This window comes from Channa argus, chromosome 17 (genome assembly GCF_033026475.1).
Source record: "Channa argus isolate prfri chromosome 17, Channa argus male v1.0, whole genome shotgun sequence".
Classification (NCBI taxonomy): domain Eukaryota; kingdom Metazoa; phylum Chordata; class Actinopteri; order Anabantiformes; family Channidae; genus Channa; species Channa argus.
In genome coordinates this window covers 19,893,508-19,913,649 of record NC_090213.1, presented here as the reverse complement: position 1 = coordinate 19,913,649, position 20,142 = coordinate 19,893,508, and the positions used below count along the sequence as shown (strand labels likewise).

At 39.3% G+C, this 20,142-nt stretch overlaps 1 protein-coding gene across 2 annotated transcripts in view; it reads left to right on the top strand.

Moving 5' to 3' along the window:
• Nucleotides 1-13,791: 13,791 nt before the first annotated feature.
• The window catches only part of lrfn2b (leucine rich repeat and fibronectin type III domain containing 2b), a 156,533-nt gene continuing 150,182 nt past the window's right edge, over nucleotides 13,792-20,142 (top strand). Inside the window, exon 1 of one of the 2 annotated variants that reach the window (XM_067482722.1) lies at nucleotides 13,792-14,433. The gene's annotated coding sequence lies outside the window, so the exon portion shown is untranslated. The remainder of the gene's footprint in view (nucleotides 14,434-20,142) is intronic. The other variant, XM_067482721.1, reaches the window with a different exon arrangement.

Sequence of the window (20,142 nt, the reverse complement as noted above, 5' to 3'; positions counted from 1 at the left end):
AAATAGAATTATTTCTGGCTTTTTCCCCTGTTTTTAATTAAAAGAAAGTCTTATTGCAGCCAGCTTTTTACTTGCTCAAAGCACCAATAGAGTGAGTTTAAGGTGTCATAGTCACTGGGTGAGTCAAATAAACATGGTGTTGTCAGCATAGCAATACATTAAGCAACATTATAATGTAGGATTTGACCTTAAGAAGGCAAAAAAGGGTTGAACAACAATGCTCCACAATACTAACAATAATTAGACCAATATCAATCACTTTAATTTTAATGTAAAATTAAAATTAGTTTTAATATGGCCATTAATCTGTGCAATTCAATAAAGAAACTAAAATTGTCTACTGGGGAGACTAAAAAAAACTAAAATAATCTGCTGTAATAAAATAATAAATTGTACACACCATCCTATATTTAAGGATGTGACTGTGTTCAGAATTAACCAATCACATTCAAACCAATGTTCAATATAGTCAGTTCACACCTTCCATTAACTAAAGTGACTTTCATTAAACTTATATAAATATCATATAAAGGCAAAAACCATGGTCTGCAAAGAGCTTACAAAGCATCGACAGATGTAAATTTTAAAATGTCAGTCAGAAGAAGGGTACAATAACATTCCACTGAATTAGACGTAACATGTAACACAGTGAAGATTGCTATCAAAAGAAAAAATAGTGACAACATGGCACAACGGTGACTTCCCTAAGAACTGAACATCCCTCCAAAATTGATTAAAAGAAAGACGAAAACTAGTCAAGGAGGCTGCCAAGAGGCCTACAGCAACATTAAAGGAGCTGCAGAATTTTCTGGCAAATACTGGCTGTATAGTACATATGACTTCATATATTTAGGTTGTGGGGGTAGGGAGGAAAGATAGAAGCCTTTTTCTTACAACAAAAACATCCAAGCCCTGCTTCAATTGGCAAAAACCTACATTTGATCTCACAAAAGCATGTTAGGAAATGAAACCATAATCCAAAAAGTCAAGGTGGAGGAAAATATGAACACTATTAAATATCAGTCTCAGTCTCAATCTATTTTTGCACAAAACCTTCAGGTTCAGATAAAGAGGAATTCCACCTTTCAGTATTATAACAACCAAAAGCAAACTCACAAATCAACAAAAGAACGGCTTCACCAGCAAAGGATCAAAGTTTCAGAATAGGCCGGGCCAGCATCCAATTGAAAATGGGGTGACCTGAACAGGAGATGGCTTCACAGTCTGACAGATTTGAAACAGTTTTGCAAGGCAAGATGTGCCATGCTGATAGACTCCTACCCCACACATTAAATATTTGTTTTTGTTTTGTTCTTTTCCCAATGTGGGTCATGTAATCTTAAGAACCAAGCAAGTTGATTTTGTAATCAAACCGTAATGGTTCTATAATTATACCTGTGTGTTTGTAATAAAAGTCTCTTTCTGCCATAGTAAACCTGTCACCATTCACTTTCATGGGTTGCTTGTACAAAATGTTACACAGTGACAAGCAACCCAGATTGGAGGAATTATCGATTATTTGGTGGTGTTACTGGATCTCTACTTAAACATTCATGACAATAAAACCCTAAGTTGTTGATATATTTCCTTCTGGATCAAATTGGTGGACTGAGAGTCCAATGAACAAAGCCACTCTGCCAGCATGACTTGAAATATCAGGGATGATATCATGCTGAAACGTTTAGAACAGGCCAAACCATAAATCCCACAGATAATATTTAGTTATGGCATATTGTGTTGGCTCAGTTTTAAATATAAAATGTTTTCAGTTATGATATTTATGCAGTAAATTCAGCTTGATACCTCACAATTTATTGTAACCTAAATTTCACATGTTGACCAGTCAACTAAGATCAGTTTATGTACATCAACTCTCTTTATCCATCTGACCTTGTTACTGTCATCCATTAAACAGTTTCCAAAATGAGAGTTGCACACTGTATAAACAGAGGTATAATGTCAAACAGTATAATGTCACTGTTGTGTTTGGATTCCTGTGTTCCAGTGATCACCTGTGAGAATGGCAATGATGTAAAACTGTGATATCATTTTCCCTGGACTTGCTGTTGCTAAAGTTTGACTTTAAGTAAGGATATATGTATGTTGATTCACTAGAGTGATTTGTTGTACACTGGAAAACTACAAAGAAAGTTAAGTTTTGCACAAAAGTGACACAGTGACGTTATAGACTATTGGATAGTAAAGAATCTAGTTTCCAGTTTTAAGTGACTATTGGGAAACATTCTAGTTGTGCATTCCAATTGTGCTCTCACCAGTTTGAGCAGTTATAAGCTAAGAGACCGCGGGATCTTACAAGCAGCACAATTGAACCTGAGTTGAAGTGGAGTATCAAGGGGTTCTCTTTTGAAAGATCAGATCATCCTTCTTTGCTTTTTTCTCCTTGCCACAAACATGGTGCATAGTTGTTGGATATGTTTGTGTATTGAAGACTAAAAACAAAGATATGAACATGCTCCAATATTAGTAATCCATTTAATTCACGTGTAATATCTGTCTGTTATACTCAATTCCAACTGCCTTTGTGGTTAATAAATTAGTGTGTTTTAAATTCTTTGTATATTATAGTTCTGTTTGGTGTACATGCTGCTTTGAAGAGCCAAAAAAAATAAAAAATAAAATAAAAACAGCACCATGGACAGTGTCTGTGTGAACCCTCCTCAGCCTGTGGTGTTCAGCACCATGGCCAACAGCCCCCGAAACCACACATTAAACATCACATTGAGTATTTGGAAGATGTAACATTACTATTTTTCATGCTTCCTTCTCTGTGTAGCACAATGGTGAAAGAGCATGCACGCTGAGCTATGTACAGATCTGCTGGGCCTTTGAACTGCAAGCATCCCCTGCAGAGTTTTAAAATCAGTGGGTGGGTTGTATTGAGAGCTTTCCCAATAAAACTCATGAGTCCCCCACTGTTCTTTCACAAAACTGCCATGTCATTCAAAGTATCATGACAAAAATATTACTCAAATAACATGGCTGACACTGGACCCCCCACCCTCCAATCAGTCCTAACATATACTTTCTTTTGGGTTATGCATTATGAAATGACATATATGACAAAGGAGATCCTTAACTGTTAAGCACATTTAAAAAATGTAGCTTTTAAATCTATGGCAGGCAGTACGGTGGATTGGTAAGCACCGCCACCTCGTAGCTAGAAGGTTGTGGGTTCCCAGAATCTACCCTGCCTCTCACCCTATGATAACTGAGATATAGCACCACCTCAGTCTGATCCTACAAAGGGTGTTTACCGATACTGGATGGATGGAAGTAAAGCAATTGGTGTTCTTAATTCCGAAACATAAAATCTTTTAAAAGAAGAGTTGATGCAACACAGTGGTAAAACAAGCCCCCTGTCCCAACTTTTTTTTTTAAATGTGTTGCTAGCATAGAATTAAACAAATGTATTTTTCAGTATCAACATTTATTAATTGTCTTAGTGCTATTTAAAATTAAAAATAAGCCTGAACTGATTTAAATTCTCTCTTAATTTACATTTATGCATAGAGTTTATTTAAAGTCACTGTAGGCTCTATATAAACAGAACCATTTGATCGCTACTGCAACTACAACTGTCTTTCAAGATCATATGATTTGTCAAAAAACAAATAAAATTTATTGTAAAGAAACATTTTAGTGGGTTTCCTGTTTTTGCTAAGTAGGTGCAAAGTTTGCAAATATTATTTGTATGACTTAAAAGACAGGGAATCCTGTCCCCCACAACCATGAAAGCTGGTATTATTGATGTGGCTCCATGTTTGATCTTTCTCAGATTTCAACATGATTCACAAGTAAACGGCTACTTCCACTAATATTACTTAACAGTTTTTCAGGGGCAGTTTCAAATGCTCCCACACTCAAAGGTGTTTTCACTTCTAAAGCACTGTGAACCATAAAGTTTCAAGTTTGAACATTGAGTGTTGAAATTCACCATCAAACCCAGTAACACAGTTTTATTGCAAACATTGTCATTTTCTATAACTCCAGAAGGATTGTTTTTAGGTTTAAACCCACTGCCCTTGAGCCAAAGCAGCAGAGGAGTGAGCCAATGTAAACCAAAAAAATACAGCATGTAATCAGATGTGTATGTGCCTCAGGCCATCTTGTAAGATTTCTAGAATTGTTGTTTTGTTTTTTTGTATAGCCCAATTTTACCAATTTACCTTAGGGATTTCAGCATATGACACTATCTGTCCTCAAAACGTCTTTAACAGGAAAAACACATTGGTCATATGAAGATGTCAGCAGGTTAAAGTTAATTGAAGAAAATGATCCAGATCCGGCCCTGAGACCTGAGATACACCTTTTCTTCACCATGAAGACATGCAAAGAGGACAGTCTAGGGCAAGGAGAAGACAAAAAAAGCCTGAAGTGCTCAAGGAAACAGAGGGTTTGACAGATGCAAGGGTTTTCAAAAATAATAGGACAAAACAGTCTAAAGGTTTAATCCCTGAATTAATTAAGCCAATCAAAATAAGCTTAATAAGTTTAGCTTAATAATAAGTTTAATATGAGTTTTGAAAGCCTCCACAGAGTCAGACTGGGTAGGATGGGTATTTGGCCCTATCCCTGGGGACAGACAGGAGTCCTGCACTGTGTGGGGACTACAGGATGGAGTACAAGGTTTAAAGAGCACCTACATTTAGGCTTTTATAAGTCATTGAAAACACCATAAAGGGTAATCTGTTATTGATGAGGAGCTAATGAAGAACCAAGAGAATAAATTCAGCATTGCTCCACAGTGACATCGTTGTAGCTGGAGCTTGGCCCAGGTCCGTGCCTCTCAACTCTTTAAACTATACTTGTTGGTGACCGTTGATTGGAAAGGGCCCACCCCAGCAGCTTAATTTAAATTAAGTTTATTTATACAGCACAAAACCGCAATTCGGTTACATCAAGGTGAAAATTCTATAAAATTACAGAGAAACCCCAAAAATTCCTCGTTGAGCAAACATAAGCTTAATGGTGGAGGAAAAAGCAGAATACATTTCCACCTTCTTCCAAAGTGCTCCGATCTAATGCAGCCAATCTATTACACAACATCAAGCAGAAATCAGCACATTGTTTACATTCTAACTACAGTAAGACTGCCTCCTGTGTACTGCTGTACACTGGTCCACATGTCCACTAAAGTGTCAGAGAGCAACAAGAATGTTGATGAGAAACAGGCTTAAATACATAGACACACAATGGGTCTCATGTAAACACATTTCTGTATTCTTGTCGTAAAATTTGTCTACCTCTCACGAGTGTTTCACATTAGATTCACCAAACTCTTTTAACTGCACAAGCTTGTTGTAACTTCCTCGTGTCAGAGAGAGGTTTTTGAAATATGCCTCAGCATTTATTCAATTAAACAATTTCTGTGTGACATTAAAACTTAAAATGCCTTCAGATGAAGCCACTGTAATTCTTAGCTCAAATCACCATAAAGTGATGTTCAACAGGTCAGGTCCACTTGCGAATTGTGTTCGGACAAGTGGTTCTTGCATGAGGCTTAGTGATTTGTGTGCACGATGCAACCTTTAGAGGAGACTGGACACAGACCTAAACCTAGCCTTAAGGTGGTGACCATAAAATGGCCGAAAAAACATTGTTGAAGCCAAACTACAATCACAGTCACAGTCTCTCTCTCACATTCACTTATATGATTCGTAGGCTGAAGTGAGGGTTCGGTATAAGATGTTAGGTGCCATGCATTTACAATTATCCTCATTTACAAAGTGGTCTTGTTCTGGTAACATGGAAGAGAAGCAGCAGTGCTGAAAATGTCACATTTCAGATGTGTATTTAACATACATGTATCAGAGAGACAGATGGACAGCTGCTGTTACACTTCTGACTGACCACTGGAAAACAAAATGTGAGTGACATGTACATTTACACGTGAAAATTTTGTTCCCCTGATGCATCACATTTTTGATAAATTACTTAAAGTCATTAGGAATCATTCTTTGGGAGACAAAAATAAATGCACAAAACCAGAAATTGTTGATCTTTTCGTCTGGACCTAAGTATCATTGCTAACCATAAAAGTGTAGTAGTTAAGAGTATTTTTTATTTTTATTTGTTATATTATATAATATATTTGTTATATTATTTATTATATTATATTAGTTTCAATGCCAGGTATTCTGTCAAATAAACTGGACATAGTAATCTCACTCATTACTTATGCAAACGTACTGAGCACAGACACTGCAGCATTGAAAATATTAAATTGTGTTCTAAACAATTAGCCGCAATGAAGATCTATGTTTCCCTGATGAAAACATCCATGTTCTCATCAGCCATTTGTTCTGCTTGAGGGGAGGCTGTATCTCACAGCAGGGTCTGTCACTTATTAACAAACATCTGCCTTCCAATCAAACCATTTAACGCGTGGTTTGAGCTCCTTTCACCTAGATGCAAGCTGTGATTTTGGATAGATCTTTCTGAACTTCTCACAGCTTTGGGTTGGGGCTCTTCAATAGCTGACGGGTTTGAAAGAGGGCGTTTATTATAATTGAGTGGTTTTATTAAGTCATAAAATGGATGTGGTGTAAAATTTAGATCTCTAAATAAAATGTAATCAAATTTAATACTCTAGTTTGAAGATCAAAGCTCTTCTGGTAGCTGCAAAATAGACCTGCACAGCCATCAGGAGGACCGGTTGGGAACCGCTTCGGCTCAAACATGTTCTTAGTTTCAGCTTGTTCAACATCACTCCAAACCTGGGCTGAGGTGTAGGCTAACCGCTTCACATGCTCTTATGCTATTCTATTGGGCTTTATCTGTTGTTATCAGCACCCTAGCTATGTGCCAGTAGGTGCCTGGTCCACATGCTAACAGGCTCAGAGTAGATCTGTGCCACATTGTTGCTTGATTTAGATGCAAGAACAAGAGCATTAGGGATGACTGTAATATTAACTGCTGCCACTATATTTCACCAAATTTCCACATAATAATTATGCCAGTAGGTAATAGATGAGCTACTGAACCTTACGTATGGACTAATAAGGACTGCTAACTGTTATGGGTATGATAATGATTGAATCACGTCTCTGAGCTCTGATAGGAGTTCTTTTGTGGTTATTTAACTTTGATTTTTGGGATCTGGGCAGCGCTAACCAGTCAATCACCCTGCTGCCCAGCCTCACAGCTAGTAGGTTGCAGGTTTACATCCCAGCCAACCATGGCCTTTCTATGTGCAGTTGGATGTTCTCCCCATGCTTGCATCGGTTTCTCCCAGGTGCTCTGGTTTCCTCCCAAAGTCCACATGTAAGTTTGGTGACAAATTGCTCGCAGGTGTGAAATGTTGTCTGTCTTTGTATCCATCTGTGAGTTGGCCCTGTGTCCCAGAAACTCTGGTCCAAGGCAGGCCTTTATTTGATGATACTTGGCAGGAAAAAAGAAAATGAGAACCCTCGTACCAGCCTGCTACCTGACTTCTTAAGCAAAGCAAGAAAGTCCCCATCTGCGGAAACCTCAGTATTTTGCATGTCCAGGGTGTGGCCCCACCCTATGACTGCTGGGATAGGCTCCAGGAACAAATTGAATTTAAAATAACTTAGGAAGATGTTGCTGAATGAGACCTATTATCCAACTTCTACTGAGCTTCAACTGAGAATGTCTTGTAGGAGACTTTGATATACTCTGGTATTGCTGCAGGCAGGTTCAGATGTTCAAATCCTGTTTCTTACTTCACTGTATTTCCCCACAGATGATACTGCTCTCCAAAAAACAAAGGTTGAATTGTTTTATAGGAACACAGCATTATTTCTGATAAACTTTTAATGACATTTAAAAGTTTAATGAATGATACAGAATTACATGCTTATCCATGTTAGTGCTAGTGATTCAAAGAGCCGATCTGATCCTCAGTACTCTGGTATTAAACAAAGCAGATGGTGGATTTAGCTGACTAAGACATGGCGCAGTAGTGTATTGTTAAGGCCAAAGAGAAGGCTTATGTTCTAATGCGAAAGGAAAGGAGATTGGGTGGAGCATAAAGCCACCAAATGAATGGCTGTGTGTTGTCTTGATCTGACCTGTGATCTGTACAGGGAGCTTGAAACCGTGTGCCGTGCTCTGATGTGACTGCTGATTAATCCTCACCTCACCACAACCAATGCAACTCTTCACCAGTGCAGGTTTTCCTTTTATTGTGACTGTGGCATGGAAAACTGCTTCCTGGAAACATACTGAAGGCTCCACACCCACCCAATCCTACACTTTCTAGTGTCACAGGAGCTCTGGTCCAAAGCAGGCCTCTCTTTGATGATACTTGGCAGGAAATGAGAAACCTCATGCCAGCCTGCTACCTGACTGCTTAGGCAAAGGAAGAAGGTCCCCAAGCCATCTGCGGACACCTTAGTATTTTGCATATGACTCATGCTGTGAGAGTGTTCAAGGGATAGGCTGAGAGGATTAAAATGCATTCAGCATCCAGCGTCTTGTTAATGGATAGAAATGAGATGGAAGTGCAATGCTATCTGCACTGAATTACATGCAGAGCCAGTACCCACTGCAGTCTGGGCCTCCAAAGACTCTGAGCACAGCTCTGCAGAAAATACCATGTCCACAGGTGATTTAATCCTGTATTAGATGGTGTTGTTATTTTTGCATTGTAATGAAAGGATCTACTTTATATGTATAATAAAGTCATCATTATTTTAAGGAAGCACATATACAATACATTACAATATATATTTTCAGTGATACAAATGTTTGCAAAAAAGGTTTTTGTCACATCTCCTAAATATAGGAATATATGTTGATGGCATATACTTAAAAAAAAGAATTTGTCAGTTTAAAACTTTAAATTGTCTTTTTAATATTTACAATGGAACAGCTTCAAATGATTGCATTTATATTTATTTACATTTTACACATTGTCCCAACTTTTTTGAAAATGAGGTTTGTTTGTTCAAAGACAAGAAGAACAAGAAGTCCTGCAACAAATTTCATAGTCCTGATCTTAGCGTCATGGAGATACTGAAAAGGAAACAAAAACCTGGGAGCAAGTGTACCATCAACAATATTTACACTGTTTAAACCTGGACATGATTAACAAATATGTTCTAGTAACTGTTTGTGAAGAATTGTGAGAACACTTCGTGAAAACGCAAAAATGGTGATTCACTACTTTTACCCAGGTTTAGGTAGAAAAAACATGACTTGTCAAATGTGGACAAGATCGTTCTGTTTACCTACAGTCTGGAAAAATGCAATGAAATCAAATACTTTTTACTTTCATTGGTGAAATCAGGGTTTTTAAAAATCCAAAAGTCCTTTTGAAGATGGTAAGAGTTTAACTAGGATATCTTGACTTGGTTGTTAGATGAAATTTGGACTTTAGATTTTTACCTGAGCTATTTATTCCCAGCAGACACAGCCTGTCATCACAAACCTCAAGTGGTGTGGGGCAACGGTGGAAAAGAAGTATTGTCCTTCTGGATCAGAATTATGAATTGTCCATTATGAATCTGTCCCCATCTCTCTGTCCCTTTCTGCAGGTGTCCCCGGCTTTGAAGCTGTGTGTCTTCCAGTGAGCAGCTACTGGTCCTACCAACCTGCCCGATGTTTTGTTGTTGCTTTTTGTTGCTCTGTTCTTTTTTCTCTTCACTTTCCACTCACCCCAACCGGTCGAGGCAGATGGCCGTCCACCCTGAGCCTGGTTCTGCTGGAGGTTTCTTCCGTTGAAGGCAATTTTTCCTCTCCACTGTTGCCTATGGCTTGCTCCAGGGGGAATTGTTGGGTTCTCTCTATACATCTTTATAATCTTGAGTTTATTTTGTAAAGTGCCCTGAGATGACTTTGTTGTGAATTGGCGCTATATTGAGTTGAATTGAAATTGAATTCAATCGCATAGTGAGTGGTTTGATTCCCACCTCTTCCCTCCATATGTCAAGATGTCCTTGAGCAAGATACTAAACTCCAAGTCAGTTGCTGGGTCAGGCCAGCTTCATGTGTGTGCGGTTGTAACTTCTGGCACGATATGTATAAATCTGGTGGCTGTGGTTTCTCTTACTGTACCTGTGGCTCACTGAACAGTAAAGCATAATGTTACAAAGATAGTGTTTTAAATGTTGAAACTAATGACTTTTTAAAAAATAAATATTCTTTTCAAATTGATGCCAGCTTTCACCTTGTCACCTTTCAACAAAGTTGGGACAGGGGCAACAAAATACTGGAATGGTTGTGTAATCCTATTAAAAACACCTTATGGAACTATCTTACAGCTTATTGACAACAAGTCAGTATCATGATTAAGTTTTCTTAATTTTGAAAGTAAGGCTCCAGTGAGCTTGACCACCCTGTAAAAGACTGTGTTTGCAAATAGTTCAACAACTCAAGAATAAAATTGCGAAGAAATTATTTGATCTCATTATCTATGGTATTATAAGTCATTAAGAGATTAAGTAGGATTCCAGACTGTTTGGACTATTTGTGTTTGTATAAGAGCTTTCACTTTTTTGTGTGTGGCTCCATTCAATGATTAGAGAGGAGAGCCTGGCAATTCACTGATTCCTCTCCTCTTATGTGGTTTATTGTAAAATGAAAGTGCATTAGAGATTAGGTTTCACATTGAGCCTATGCTGCTGGGACATCCATACATTTTCTCACAGTAAAAAACAAAGCTTTTCTCTTAGCATCATTCAAACCCTTCAGTTTTTTTTCCTGCAGTTCAAGTAATCCATCTTTAAGCAGAAAATAATGTCGCCCAATTAAATTTCATAATGTATGTAAATAACTAAAACAGCTGTTTGCCATTTTATGTGAATACATACACCAAATGGCACCACCGCAGAGGTATGGAGCAGAATTTATGCTCAATATTAGTGACTGAAAGACAACAGATCTGTGAAACAAGCCACAGATTACCCTCCTTACTCTCCACTTACTTCATCACTCTCCCTTAACTTTAACTAATACAACATTTCAATCCTTATAAAGTTATGTAGCCTAAAATTCCAAAGCAATATTATATAAGAATTTTAATGCCAATATTCTCTATATTAACATAAATATCAGCACGTTTCTCAACCTAAACACCCATAAAAATTATTTCCTCCTATCTTCTCATACTGCTACACTGATGACACACAGCTCTTCCTGTTCTTTCCTATCCAGGCACTGGTCATATCTCGATTACTGCCACGCTTTGTTGATGGGGTTACTGGTATCCACCATAAAACACAATAAAATCCACAAAAAAAACCCATGTCACACCACTCTTTAGATCTCTACACTGGCTTCCTGTAGCTGCTCACTAGGGTTAGTAAAAAGATGGTTGCTTGGGTTGCGGTCGACTACTTAAGTATTTTCCTAAATATTATGTAAATGTAGTTGCCAGAGTTACAATAATTAATATATTAACGTTCTTGAACATTTCACACTAGACTCAGACCTTCTGACTTATATTCGGCCTCATTTCTGTAGCATTCCAAAAGTTATTCTCGTGATGTGATTGGGTTAAAAGAAGGTGTGACCCGAACGAGTAAAGGTGTCCTTATACTCACCTAAGTAGACGTTAGTTTGTCTTGCTTGTTTAGGTTTAATTTGATATTTGTCTATGGTTGTGCACAATTAAAACAGGTGAGATACTGAATTTGAATTATTGAAATTACTGTACGGGTATCCAAATGTGTATTTTTGAACTTTGTCTTAACCTTAGCATAAATGCTCTGGAGGCCTTGTACTTTCTACTGTTCTCCTGTAAAATACAAGGCAATATCTCATCTGTACCATTTGCAAATAATTACAAAGAAACACATCTTACAGCTGGCCAAAAACTACCATGTCGTGCAGGACTATTTAGAGCCTTCAGAGTTTGTCAGGTGATAGACTGGGGTGGTGGATGCTTCGCAAAACATATGACTTGGCTTAGATTTCAAAGACAACTTTATTTTTGGTGTTGTTGTCATGCACCAGTCATGTGAAATCCCTTCCTTGCTAATGTTACGTCACATGGCATCTTAAGTTACATTAAGGAAGTACTGATTTTTAACGTACATTTTTCACTAACCCCAACATCTAGTGCCTAACCCTAACCAACCTACCCGATAAATTTGTGTAACCATAACAAATCCACTGTGTTTGCACATTTTAAATCCCACGTATGTTATTGGAAGCTATAGCTGGAGCACTCTACAATCAGAACAGGGCATTTTTGGTGTAGTGGCCCATAGAGATGTTTTCTCGAAAACAATTATTGTCAAATACATATAAAATGATGAATAGACAAATACCACAAAATAAGTCTTTAAATGATCTCAATTTAAGTCCAATATCATTTGTAAGGTCTAAACGTGTTGTAGGATTATATTAATTTAGCCTAAGCAGGTTACCATCAGGCTAAAATTTTATAAAAATGTTAAATAAAGAAATATGTAATTCTATAAAATGTTAAGATTATTGTCACCAGAGTAAAAAGCTTCTTTCAGTTTTAAAACACATTTGCGAGTTTTATACTTTTCAGCTGTCACATCTCTTGTTTTGTTGTGACACTAATTGACTTTGTCAGTTTGATTGAGCCAACTCTGATTAGATGCAAATTGTGATAAACATCATCAATATGGAGGTCACATCACATAAACAAATACAATGTAAGATTGTTGGTTTCATTTTCATTGTTATGAAGGATTGTAGAAATGTTAATTCAATTCAACTTTATTTATATAGCGCCAATTCACAACAAAGTCATCTCAGGGCACTTTACAAAATAAAGTCAAGATTATAAAGATGTATAGACAGAACCCAACAATTCCCCCTGGAGAAAGCTCAAGGCAACAGTGGAGAGGAAAAACTCCCTTTAACGTAAAAAACCTCCAGCAGAACCAGGCTCAGGGTGGACGGCCATCTGCCTTGATTGGTTGGGGTGAGTGGAAAGTGAAGAGAGAAAAGAACAGAGCAACATAAAAGCAACAACAAAACATCGGGCAGGTTGGTAGGACCAGTAGCTGCACTCTGGAAGACACACAGCTTCAAAGCCGGGGGACACCTGCAGAAAGGGACAGAAAGAGGGGGACAGGAAAGGACAAAGACAACTACGAGAGAAAACACACAGTTAATGACATAAAGTGGTGACAATTGCGGGGTGAGAGGAGACGAGAGAGGTTCAAGAGGAGGAAAGGAGCTCAGTGCAACGGGGGGTGGGTCCCCCAGCAATCTAAGCCTATAGCAGCATAACTATAACTAACAATATGCTTTATTAAAGAGGAAGGTTTTAAGCCTAGACTTAAAAGTAGAGAGGGTGTCTGCTTCCCGAATCTGAACTGGGAGCTGGTTCCACAAGAGAGGAGCTTGATAGCTAAAGGCTCTACCTCCCATTCTACCTTTGGAAATTCTGGGAAGCACAAGTAGGCCTGCATTCTGAGAACGAAGTGGTCTACTGGGATTATATGGTGCTATGAGGTCTTCTATATATGATGGAGCCTGACCATTCAGAGCTTTATATGGAAGAAGCAGGGTTTTAAATTCTGTTCTAGATTTAAATGTTACCATTCTAATGCTTTTATTAAATATTAGCCGACTCACCTTTTTATGGCTAATAAATGTATTGTATAGGTTGTATTTATGAGATGCTGATATCAGATTCTCCATATCTCAAAAATACAGAGATGATGGGTTTTTAGTGTTCATTGTTTTAGAAAGTGATAAACTAGCCTTTTTATTACTTTACTTCTGCTTAGCAATATGACAGTGGTGTTCAGGAATGTTTTCCTCCTCCTCCTCATCATCATCATTAACATCATCATCTACTACACAGCTTAGGTGCTGCTGCTAAAATGAGTTATGTGACTGTAATATGAAACACACCGTGTTTGCATTTTTAGTGTGTCACATGCCCATGAATTTGCCGTTCATCTGCCGTCTCTCCTCTGCCGTCAACACAGGGCGCAGTCAGTCCGTGGAGAGAACTACAGGCTGCAGGTAATCGCAGTCACATCAAAACGCAGACAAGAGCACAGACCGCGGAGGGGGAATAAAATGTCTTTTATTCCGCTCTGAGAGGATACGATCTTCTTTCCTCCTACGGGCGCAGGATATTTACTTGAACGCGCATCAGAACATACATGTTTGACTACGTGAAAGATTATTCGTAGCGTTCCCTCTTATCAAACTTGAAATAACCTACATTTGGAGCTGATCGAAGCCAGAACCCCAGTGGTGCGTTTTTGCTGCCAGTAGTTTGGTCAGAGCGGGCTGTGAGCCGAGGAACGGCGCGCGCCTCGCTCTGTCTCTCTCTCGGTCTTTACGCGCAAAGGGAAAAGAGGATCCGACGAGACCCGGAATCCAGGACGGAGGGATGGAAATTACTCACGGTATTGGAATTAATTAATGTTGAAGTGAAAACTGCAATGCCTTAATCATCGGCAGCGTCTTGTGGACCGAGAAATCGTTTGAAAACGCCCGATACAAGAGGTAAGAAGTCGCACCGAGCCACTCTGTGACTCCTGGAATCATCTGTACGGTGTATGCAAACCCTTAACTCAAACATACATGTTTAACTGAGCTGTCCGAACATGTAGCGAACCAACTGATAGCGTAGTTTATTAGTTTTTTGTTTCTAATCTCTTGCCTTTCCGTTATCTGTGCGCGGAGTCTGCTCCGCCTTTTTCACTGTGCCCTATTTAGCTCAAATTGACTCGGGGATCCCTGCAGTGGTATATTATTGCTGAGACTTTCAATCTGTCCACCCCCACCTGCTGCCCCGATCTCCACACTGATTCTCTTGTTTAGATAAGACTACAACAACTCCCAGCTGCCATTCCATTCAACTCTACTAATGAGAAATTAAACATAGGAACAAAATAATCTTTATAAATGCATGTTAGAGCGCTTTCAAGTTAGACAGTTTTAATGGGGGAAACACCTAAACTTGTGGCCATAGGGGCGTATGCAAAGACATCTTAAAGTGAAACTGCAGTGAGTCTGAACTCCATCACCTGCCCGGTCACATTTGCAACTTGATTGCTGAACACTGTCCACATATGGAATGTGATTCAATTTTCCAGACTTGGGCCAGACTTGGATGTGTTTGGCCTTTATGGAGACACTTGCTCACTTTGAGTTTACCCATTGTTCTCATTCATGTAACCATAGGAGGAGTTGAATAATACATGGCCTTGTAGGATGTTCCCCTTAGTGGGGAGGAAGTGGGGGGAGGCTAGAAGCTGTTCACTGGGCTGCAGCCTTCATGCTGAGGATTGGCAGTGTATTGACAGTCGGTGTGGATTCGGGTGAAGCAACACGCCGAGTGAAGGAACCTCTAATCCTACTGTCTACGAAGAGATGACCTTTGCTGTGCCGGATTAGAGCCATACTCTAACTGACTTAACATTAACCTTTCAAACACACAGTATTTTGTGCCATGCTAGAGGTGGCTGAGCTGCACAAGTGAGCGCACCTTGTTCTGATTGTTTAGGGGAAGGGGGTGTTAATCCATGACGTTGTCTATCACTGAGTTCCCAGGAGGGGCACCACAGTGAAACTGCTAATCCCCCAGTAATCACAGTTTAAATTTGTTAGAGCTATGACTTGCTTTACTTTACTGCTGCAATAAATAGGATGTAAGCAAGAATGCACTATTGGGAAGTGTGAAAGGTGTCATGAGGGACCCGAGTGATTTAGTTTTTCATATTCCAGTGACATACCTGAATGAGAATCTACTTTCCTGTTGTCTTACCTGCTATTCTTCCAGCTCATCACTAGAGATCTTGTAAATGCTTACAGGACTATTCCTGCTGTAATTCTATTCTGACAGTATTAGTGCCTCTCCTGAGAGTTGTGTTTGTGGTTCTTTTTTGTTGCTAAGTGTCCCTATGTGCTCCATAATGGCCAGGTTGGTCTTTGGGCTTTCAAATAATACCTTCTCTAAGTAGCCTCTGGGCTTCTCAGCAGATCTGCTGGCTATAAATAATGTCACATATGTCACCGTGCTCTTGGCTCACATGCGCCAAGCCCATCCTAAGCTCCATAGGAACCGTGAGAGAGCCACATCTCAGCTTGCACACAGAGTACGGCACAGCTCACTCTCCACTGACATCCTCCTAAGCAGCATTCTCAATTTGTCCCAGCCTCTCTGTCATCTCTGCTCATCATTTCTCTCTCTGATCATAGTCTGAATCAGTTTCCACTTCCTCTCCCTGTGCAGCCTCTGTAGAGATCGAAGAGTAGCATTAGAAACAACTTGTTTGTTTAACAGTGTTTTGCATGATGTGAGAAGTCCCATCACAACTAGCAGCAGGAGACAGAAGCAAGGGCAGATTGAGAAAAGTCGTTGAGTCATCAGCTCATAGAAGCAGCAGCAGGGGTTTAAACAATGGTACAGTGCAGTCATGTACACATTTATGAATCACAGTTTGCTTAGATGACCCTTTGTTTAACTGAGATTATTATCAGCTTCACAACCAAACACTGGTTGTATTGTTATGGCTGATGGTGTGATGGGCTTACTTATGTCTATGCTAAAAAGGTATTCACTTATATTCTATTTGCAACAGAAAAAAGTCAAGATTGCATTATTACACATTAACAGTTGGTACAAATACTTATAATTTTCATGCTGACAGTATGATTCTTTCATTTTCCCACAGTATTAACCCCTGCCAACCACATCTGATGTGCTATTTTTATCTAGACACTGAAAACATTTAGTTGAAAATGGAATTAGTCAATGCTTAACCTAACACAAAAAGACTTTGCACACCCATATCTATGATATTTTACTGATATTTATTTTACAACATTTATTAGTACAAGGGGGACAAGAGTTAAAACCTTGCCTCTGATATTTAATTTTGACATGTACAGATGATAATTTATGTCACGTAAGGTCTTCAAACTCTACCTTTTGGTTGAGTGATGTTGTTTATCTAAACACAACAGCAAGTTTGAACCAAACAGCTTCCCATTTGAAATGTTTGAGGTTCTGTCTCAGGTATTAGTTTTGCCTGAGGGATGGAGCCTATGGAGCCTAGATGTGCCTGGAAAATGGTTAAAAAGGATATATGGAATAGGTATATGTATATACCTGTAAATATGTAGCTCAGTCGGTAAGGCTGTCGTCCACGGACCATAGGGTCAGTGGTTCGATCCCTGGTCCTGGCTATATGTCAAAGTGTCTTTCCGCAAGACACTGAACCCCAACTGAACCCCGACACTGAACCCCTCTCCCGTCCCCAGCTGTGCAGAGCCCAGCCTGGGAGGCTTGCGTCAGGAAGGGCATCCGGTATAAAAACTTTGCCAAATCAACATGCGGACAATGATCCGCTGTGGCAACCCTGAACTCCCGGGATAAGGCAAAAGGACAAAAAAAAAAAAAAAAGGGAAGGAGGGAAGAAGAGATGAATGGAAGTGAATAGGGTCAATGGGAGGGTTGAGGTAGGGGCATGAATGGATAAGAGGGAATGAGAAGAAGGGTGAAATAGAGAAAGCGGAGAGTAAAGCTGTTTTCAGACATGTACTGCAACCCTGAACGTGTCTAGACATTAACTTATGAGCTTTATGGGAGAACATTAACTTTATCCTGCAACCTCCCTACTGAAAAAAGTCAGTGTACTGTCTGCAGCCATGTTTGCATAAAACATCAAAGACAAAGGGAATTCACAGTGGGTTTGTAGGTGTGTTAGTGAAGTTTCTATTGTGTGATCAGTGCTGTTCATTCTCAAAGTTCAAAGTTCATTCTCCACCTTGTAAACAGCAGCTATTCAAAGAGTCTCACCTTAAGTTCCATTTAATAACTTGAGTGAACATTCATTATGGAACATTCATTATGGTTTCTGGTTCCCAGTGGAACCAGAGACAGGACTGGATATTGCATTACTTGTGTGGGTCATTGAGTACTATCGACACAGTGTTTATGCAAATCGTTCTGCCTACTATTGGCTGTAAAACCCAGAGTGAAACTTTGCAGATGCTATTCTGGAACACAATGCCCTCATTAAGTAATTAAAAGCTAGAAGGTTCTGCAGCCTTGCTGGTAGTGCGAGCAGTGTGTGTCTTTGTGGTCACCCTGCCTTACCCACTGTTGTGATGGTCAGTAAAGGAGCTGCCAGGCTCCAGACTGGAAGGACTGAAAGGCTGGAGTGTGATGCACAGCAGGGCTCTTCTTGGTCTACGACCCATCCCCCTATCCCCTTGTCCAGTTGAGTCCCAATGTCAGATTCATCTGTTGGTACTTGTATAGACAGCTGCACTGTCCCTTCATTTGCCATCAATTCTACCTCTCCCCGAACATCCCTAAAGCTGGGATTATATAGTCTTGCCTGTCAGTTTTTCAGACTCAATTTTCACTGAGAAAAGCTGCATAAGTGGATATGTATGAGCGTCTGGCGTTCATATTTCTGAGTGATCTGCCTCGGACAGAGTGAGAGTGTGTATGTGTCCTTGGCAGGCAATCAGGAAGTAACATGCAGCATGCCAGGACTTCTGAGTCTTCTCCTAGGTAGCGGAAGCTGCTTTTGAGTTAGTGGTCTGTCGTCCATATGCCCTCCACCTGCCTTATCTAACACATGACCATCTGGGTAAGATTAGCATTTCCCGCTCCAGTGTGCACAGAGGATTATACAGCGTTCCTCTGAACTGAACACAAGATAATGCATTTATCTGTTTACAGTTAGATAAATGGGAGCATTGTTAGACAAAATCATTAATTTGTTTATTAAAACATGTAAGTTTTAGCCAAACTAGCGGTGTTAATATGTTTGTAACACATTTTAAGGTAATCTCCATTTATAATTTAACATTACTTTATATTACCTCACAATTGAGGTATAGCGTAAATTGAAAACATGTAATTCATGAGAGTTTGACTGCATTACATCGTCAGCAGTAACTGTGTCACACAGATCTTGGAGGTGAATGTAACTTTAAATAACAAATACATCTGACTGAAAAAGAGTGTCATAACTCAGTCCAATCCAATCACACTGACATGATTTTGATTCATCATGACTTACATTCGCAGTGGGCTATGATAAAGACACATCCATAAATCAGATTGATTCACTGGGCTTAATCAGCAAGTAATCCAGTGATAGTCCTCTGTCATCAAGGGTGTGCTGCAAACAAGCAATATGAAAATCTACATTGACATAAAATAAACATTACAATGCAAAATTCAAGTCGCTTTCAGAGTAACAAACTGTTTGCAACATCTGCAAAGTATTTAAGCACCAAACTATCTGCAAAGTATTTAAGCACCTTTTGATGGACTGCTAGTCCATCAAAAGGTGCTTAAATACTGCTCAAAATACTCCCATACTTAAGATTGATGAGTTTTTTTTCACTCACTCATCAGTGGACTCCATGTTTTATCTAGACACTGGTATCTTACTGACGCATAGACGCACATTAACAAACAATCCTTCAAAATCTCAGTTCCCTGGAATAACCAATCTGAAACTGATTATTAGCAGTGCCCAATGTGTGGTTTTGGTTATATTATAAAATAAAAAACAGTTAAATATGTTCTTATGTCTGTGGTCTCCCACATTTTAAGAATTTGTTAAGATTTGAAAGTCCTCTTTTGTCCAGGAGGCCTATATTAACTTTGTATGCTGGGGGCCCTAAAGTAAGAAAAGCTCTAGACTTCTATAATAACTGCAAATCTCATTGAGTTGATACAAGTAATATTTTAATACCACATCGAGATGAGTCACAAAGCATTCTAAACAACACTCCACCATCTAGTAATGCAAATTCAGTTCCCCAGTGGAGGTAAAATATTTTAGGATTTGCCAGCAGAGGTGGGGGAATTACACAAAGTTGCCTCAAAATACTCATGAGGCAGGTTTTTGGGATCCATTTAAGCACTGATGCTGTCTGTGCATAAGAGTGTTGGGAAAAGTCTTGGGAAGAACTAGACACAGCAGATAGAGACCTAAGATTTGGTTTTTGTCTGATTTGTTCCAAATTTGTTCAACTAACCTTTTGTAGCTTTGGACACTTTAGTGATGCAGAAAAATACCAAATTTACTTTGGTTTTGTGCCATGCTGCTCGACTTTCTGTGAAGAGGTCTGAGGCAACAGTGATGTCCTGGCACAGAGAGGACAGTGGGACTGTGAGAGGACAGGAAATAAGACTGTAGCATGTTGTTGAGCTCCGTCCTGGGGGACCGTCTGGCTGTG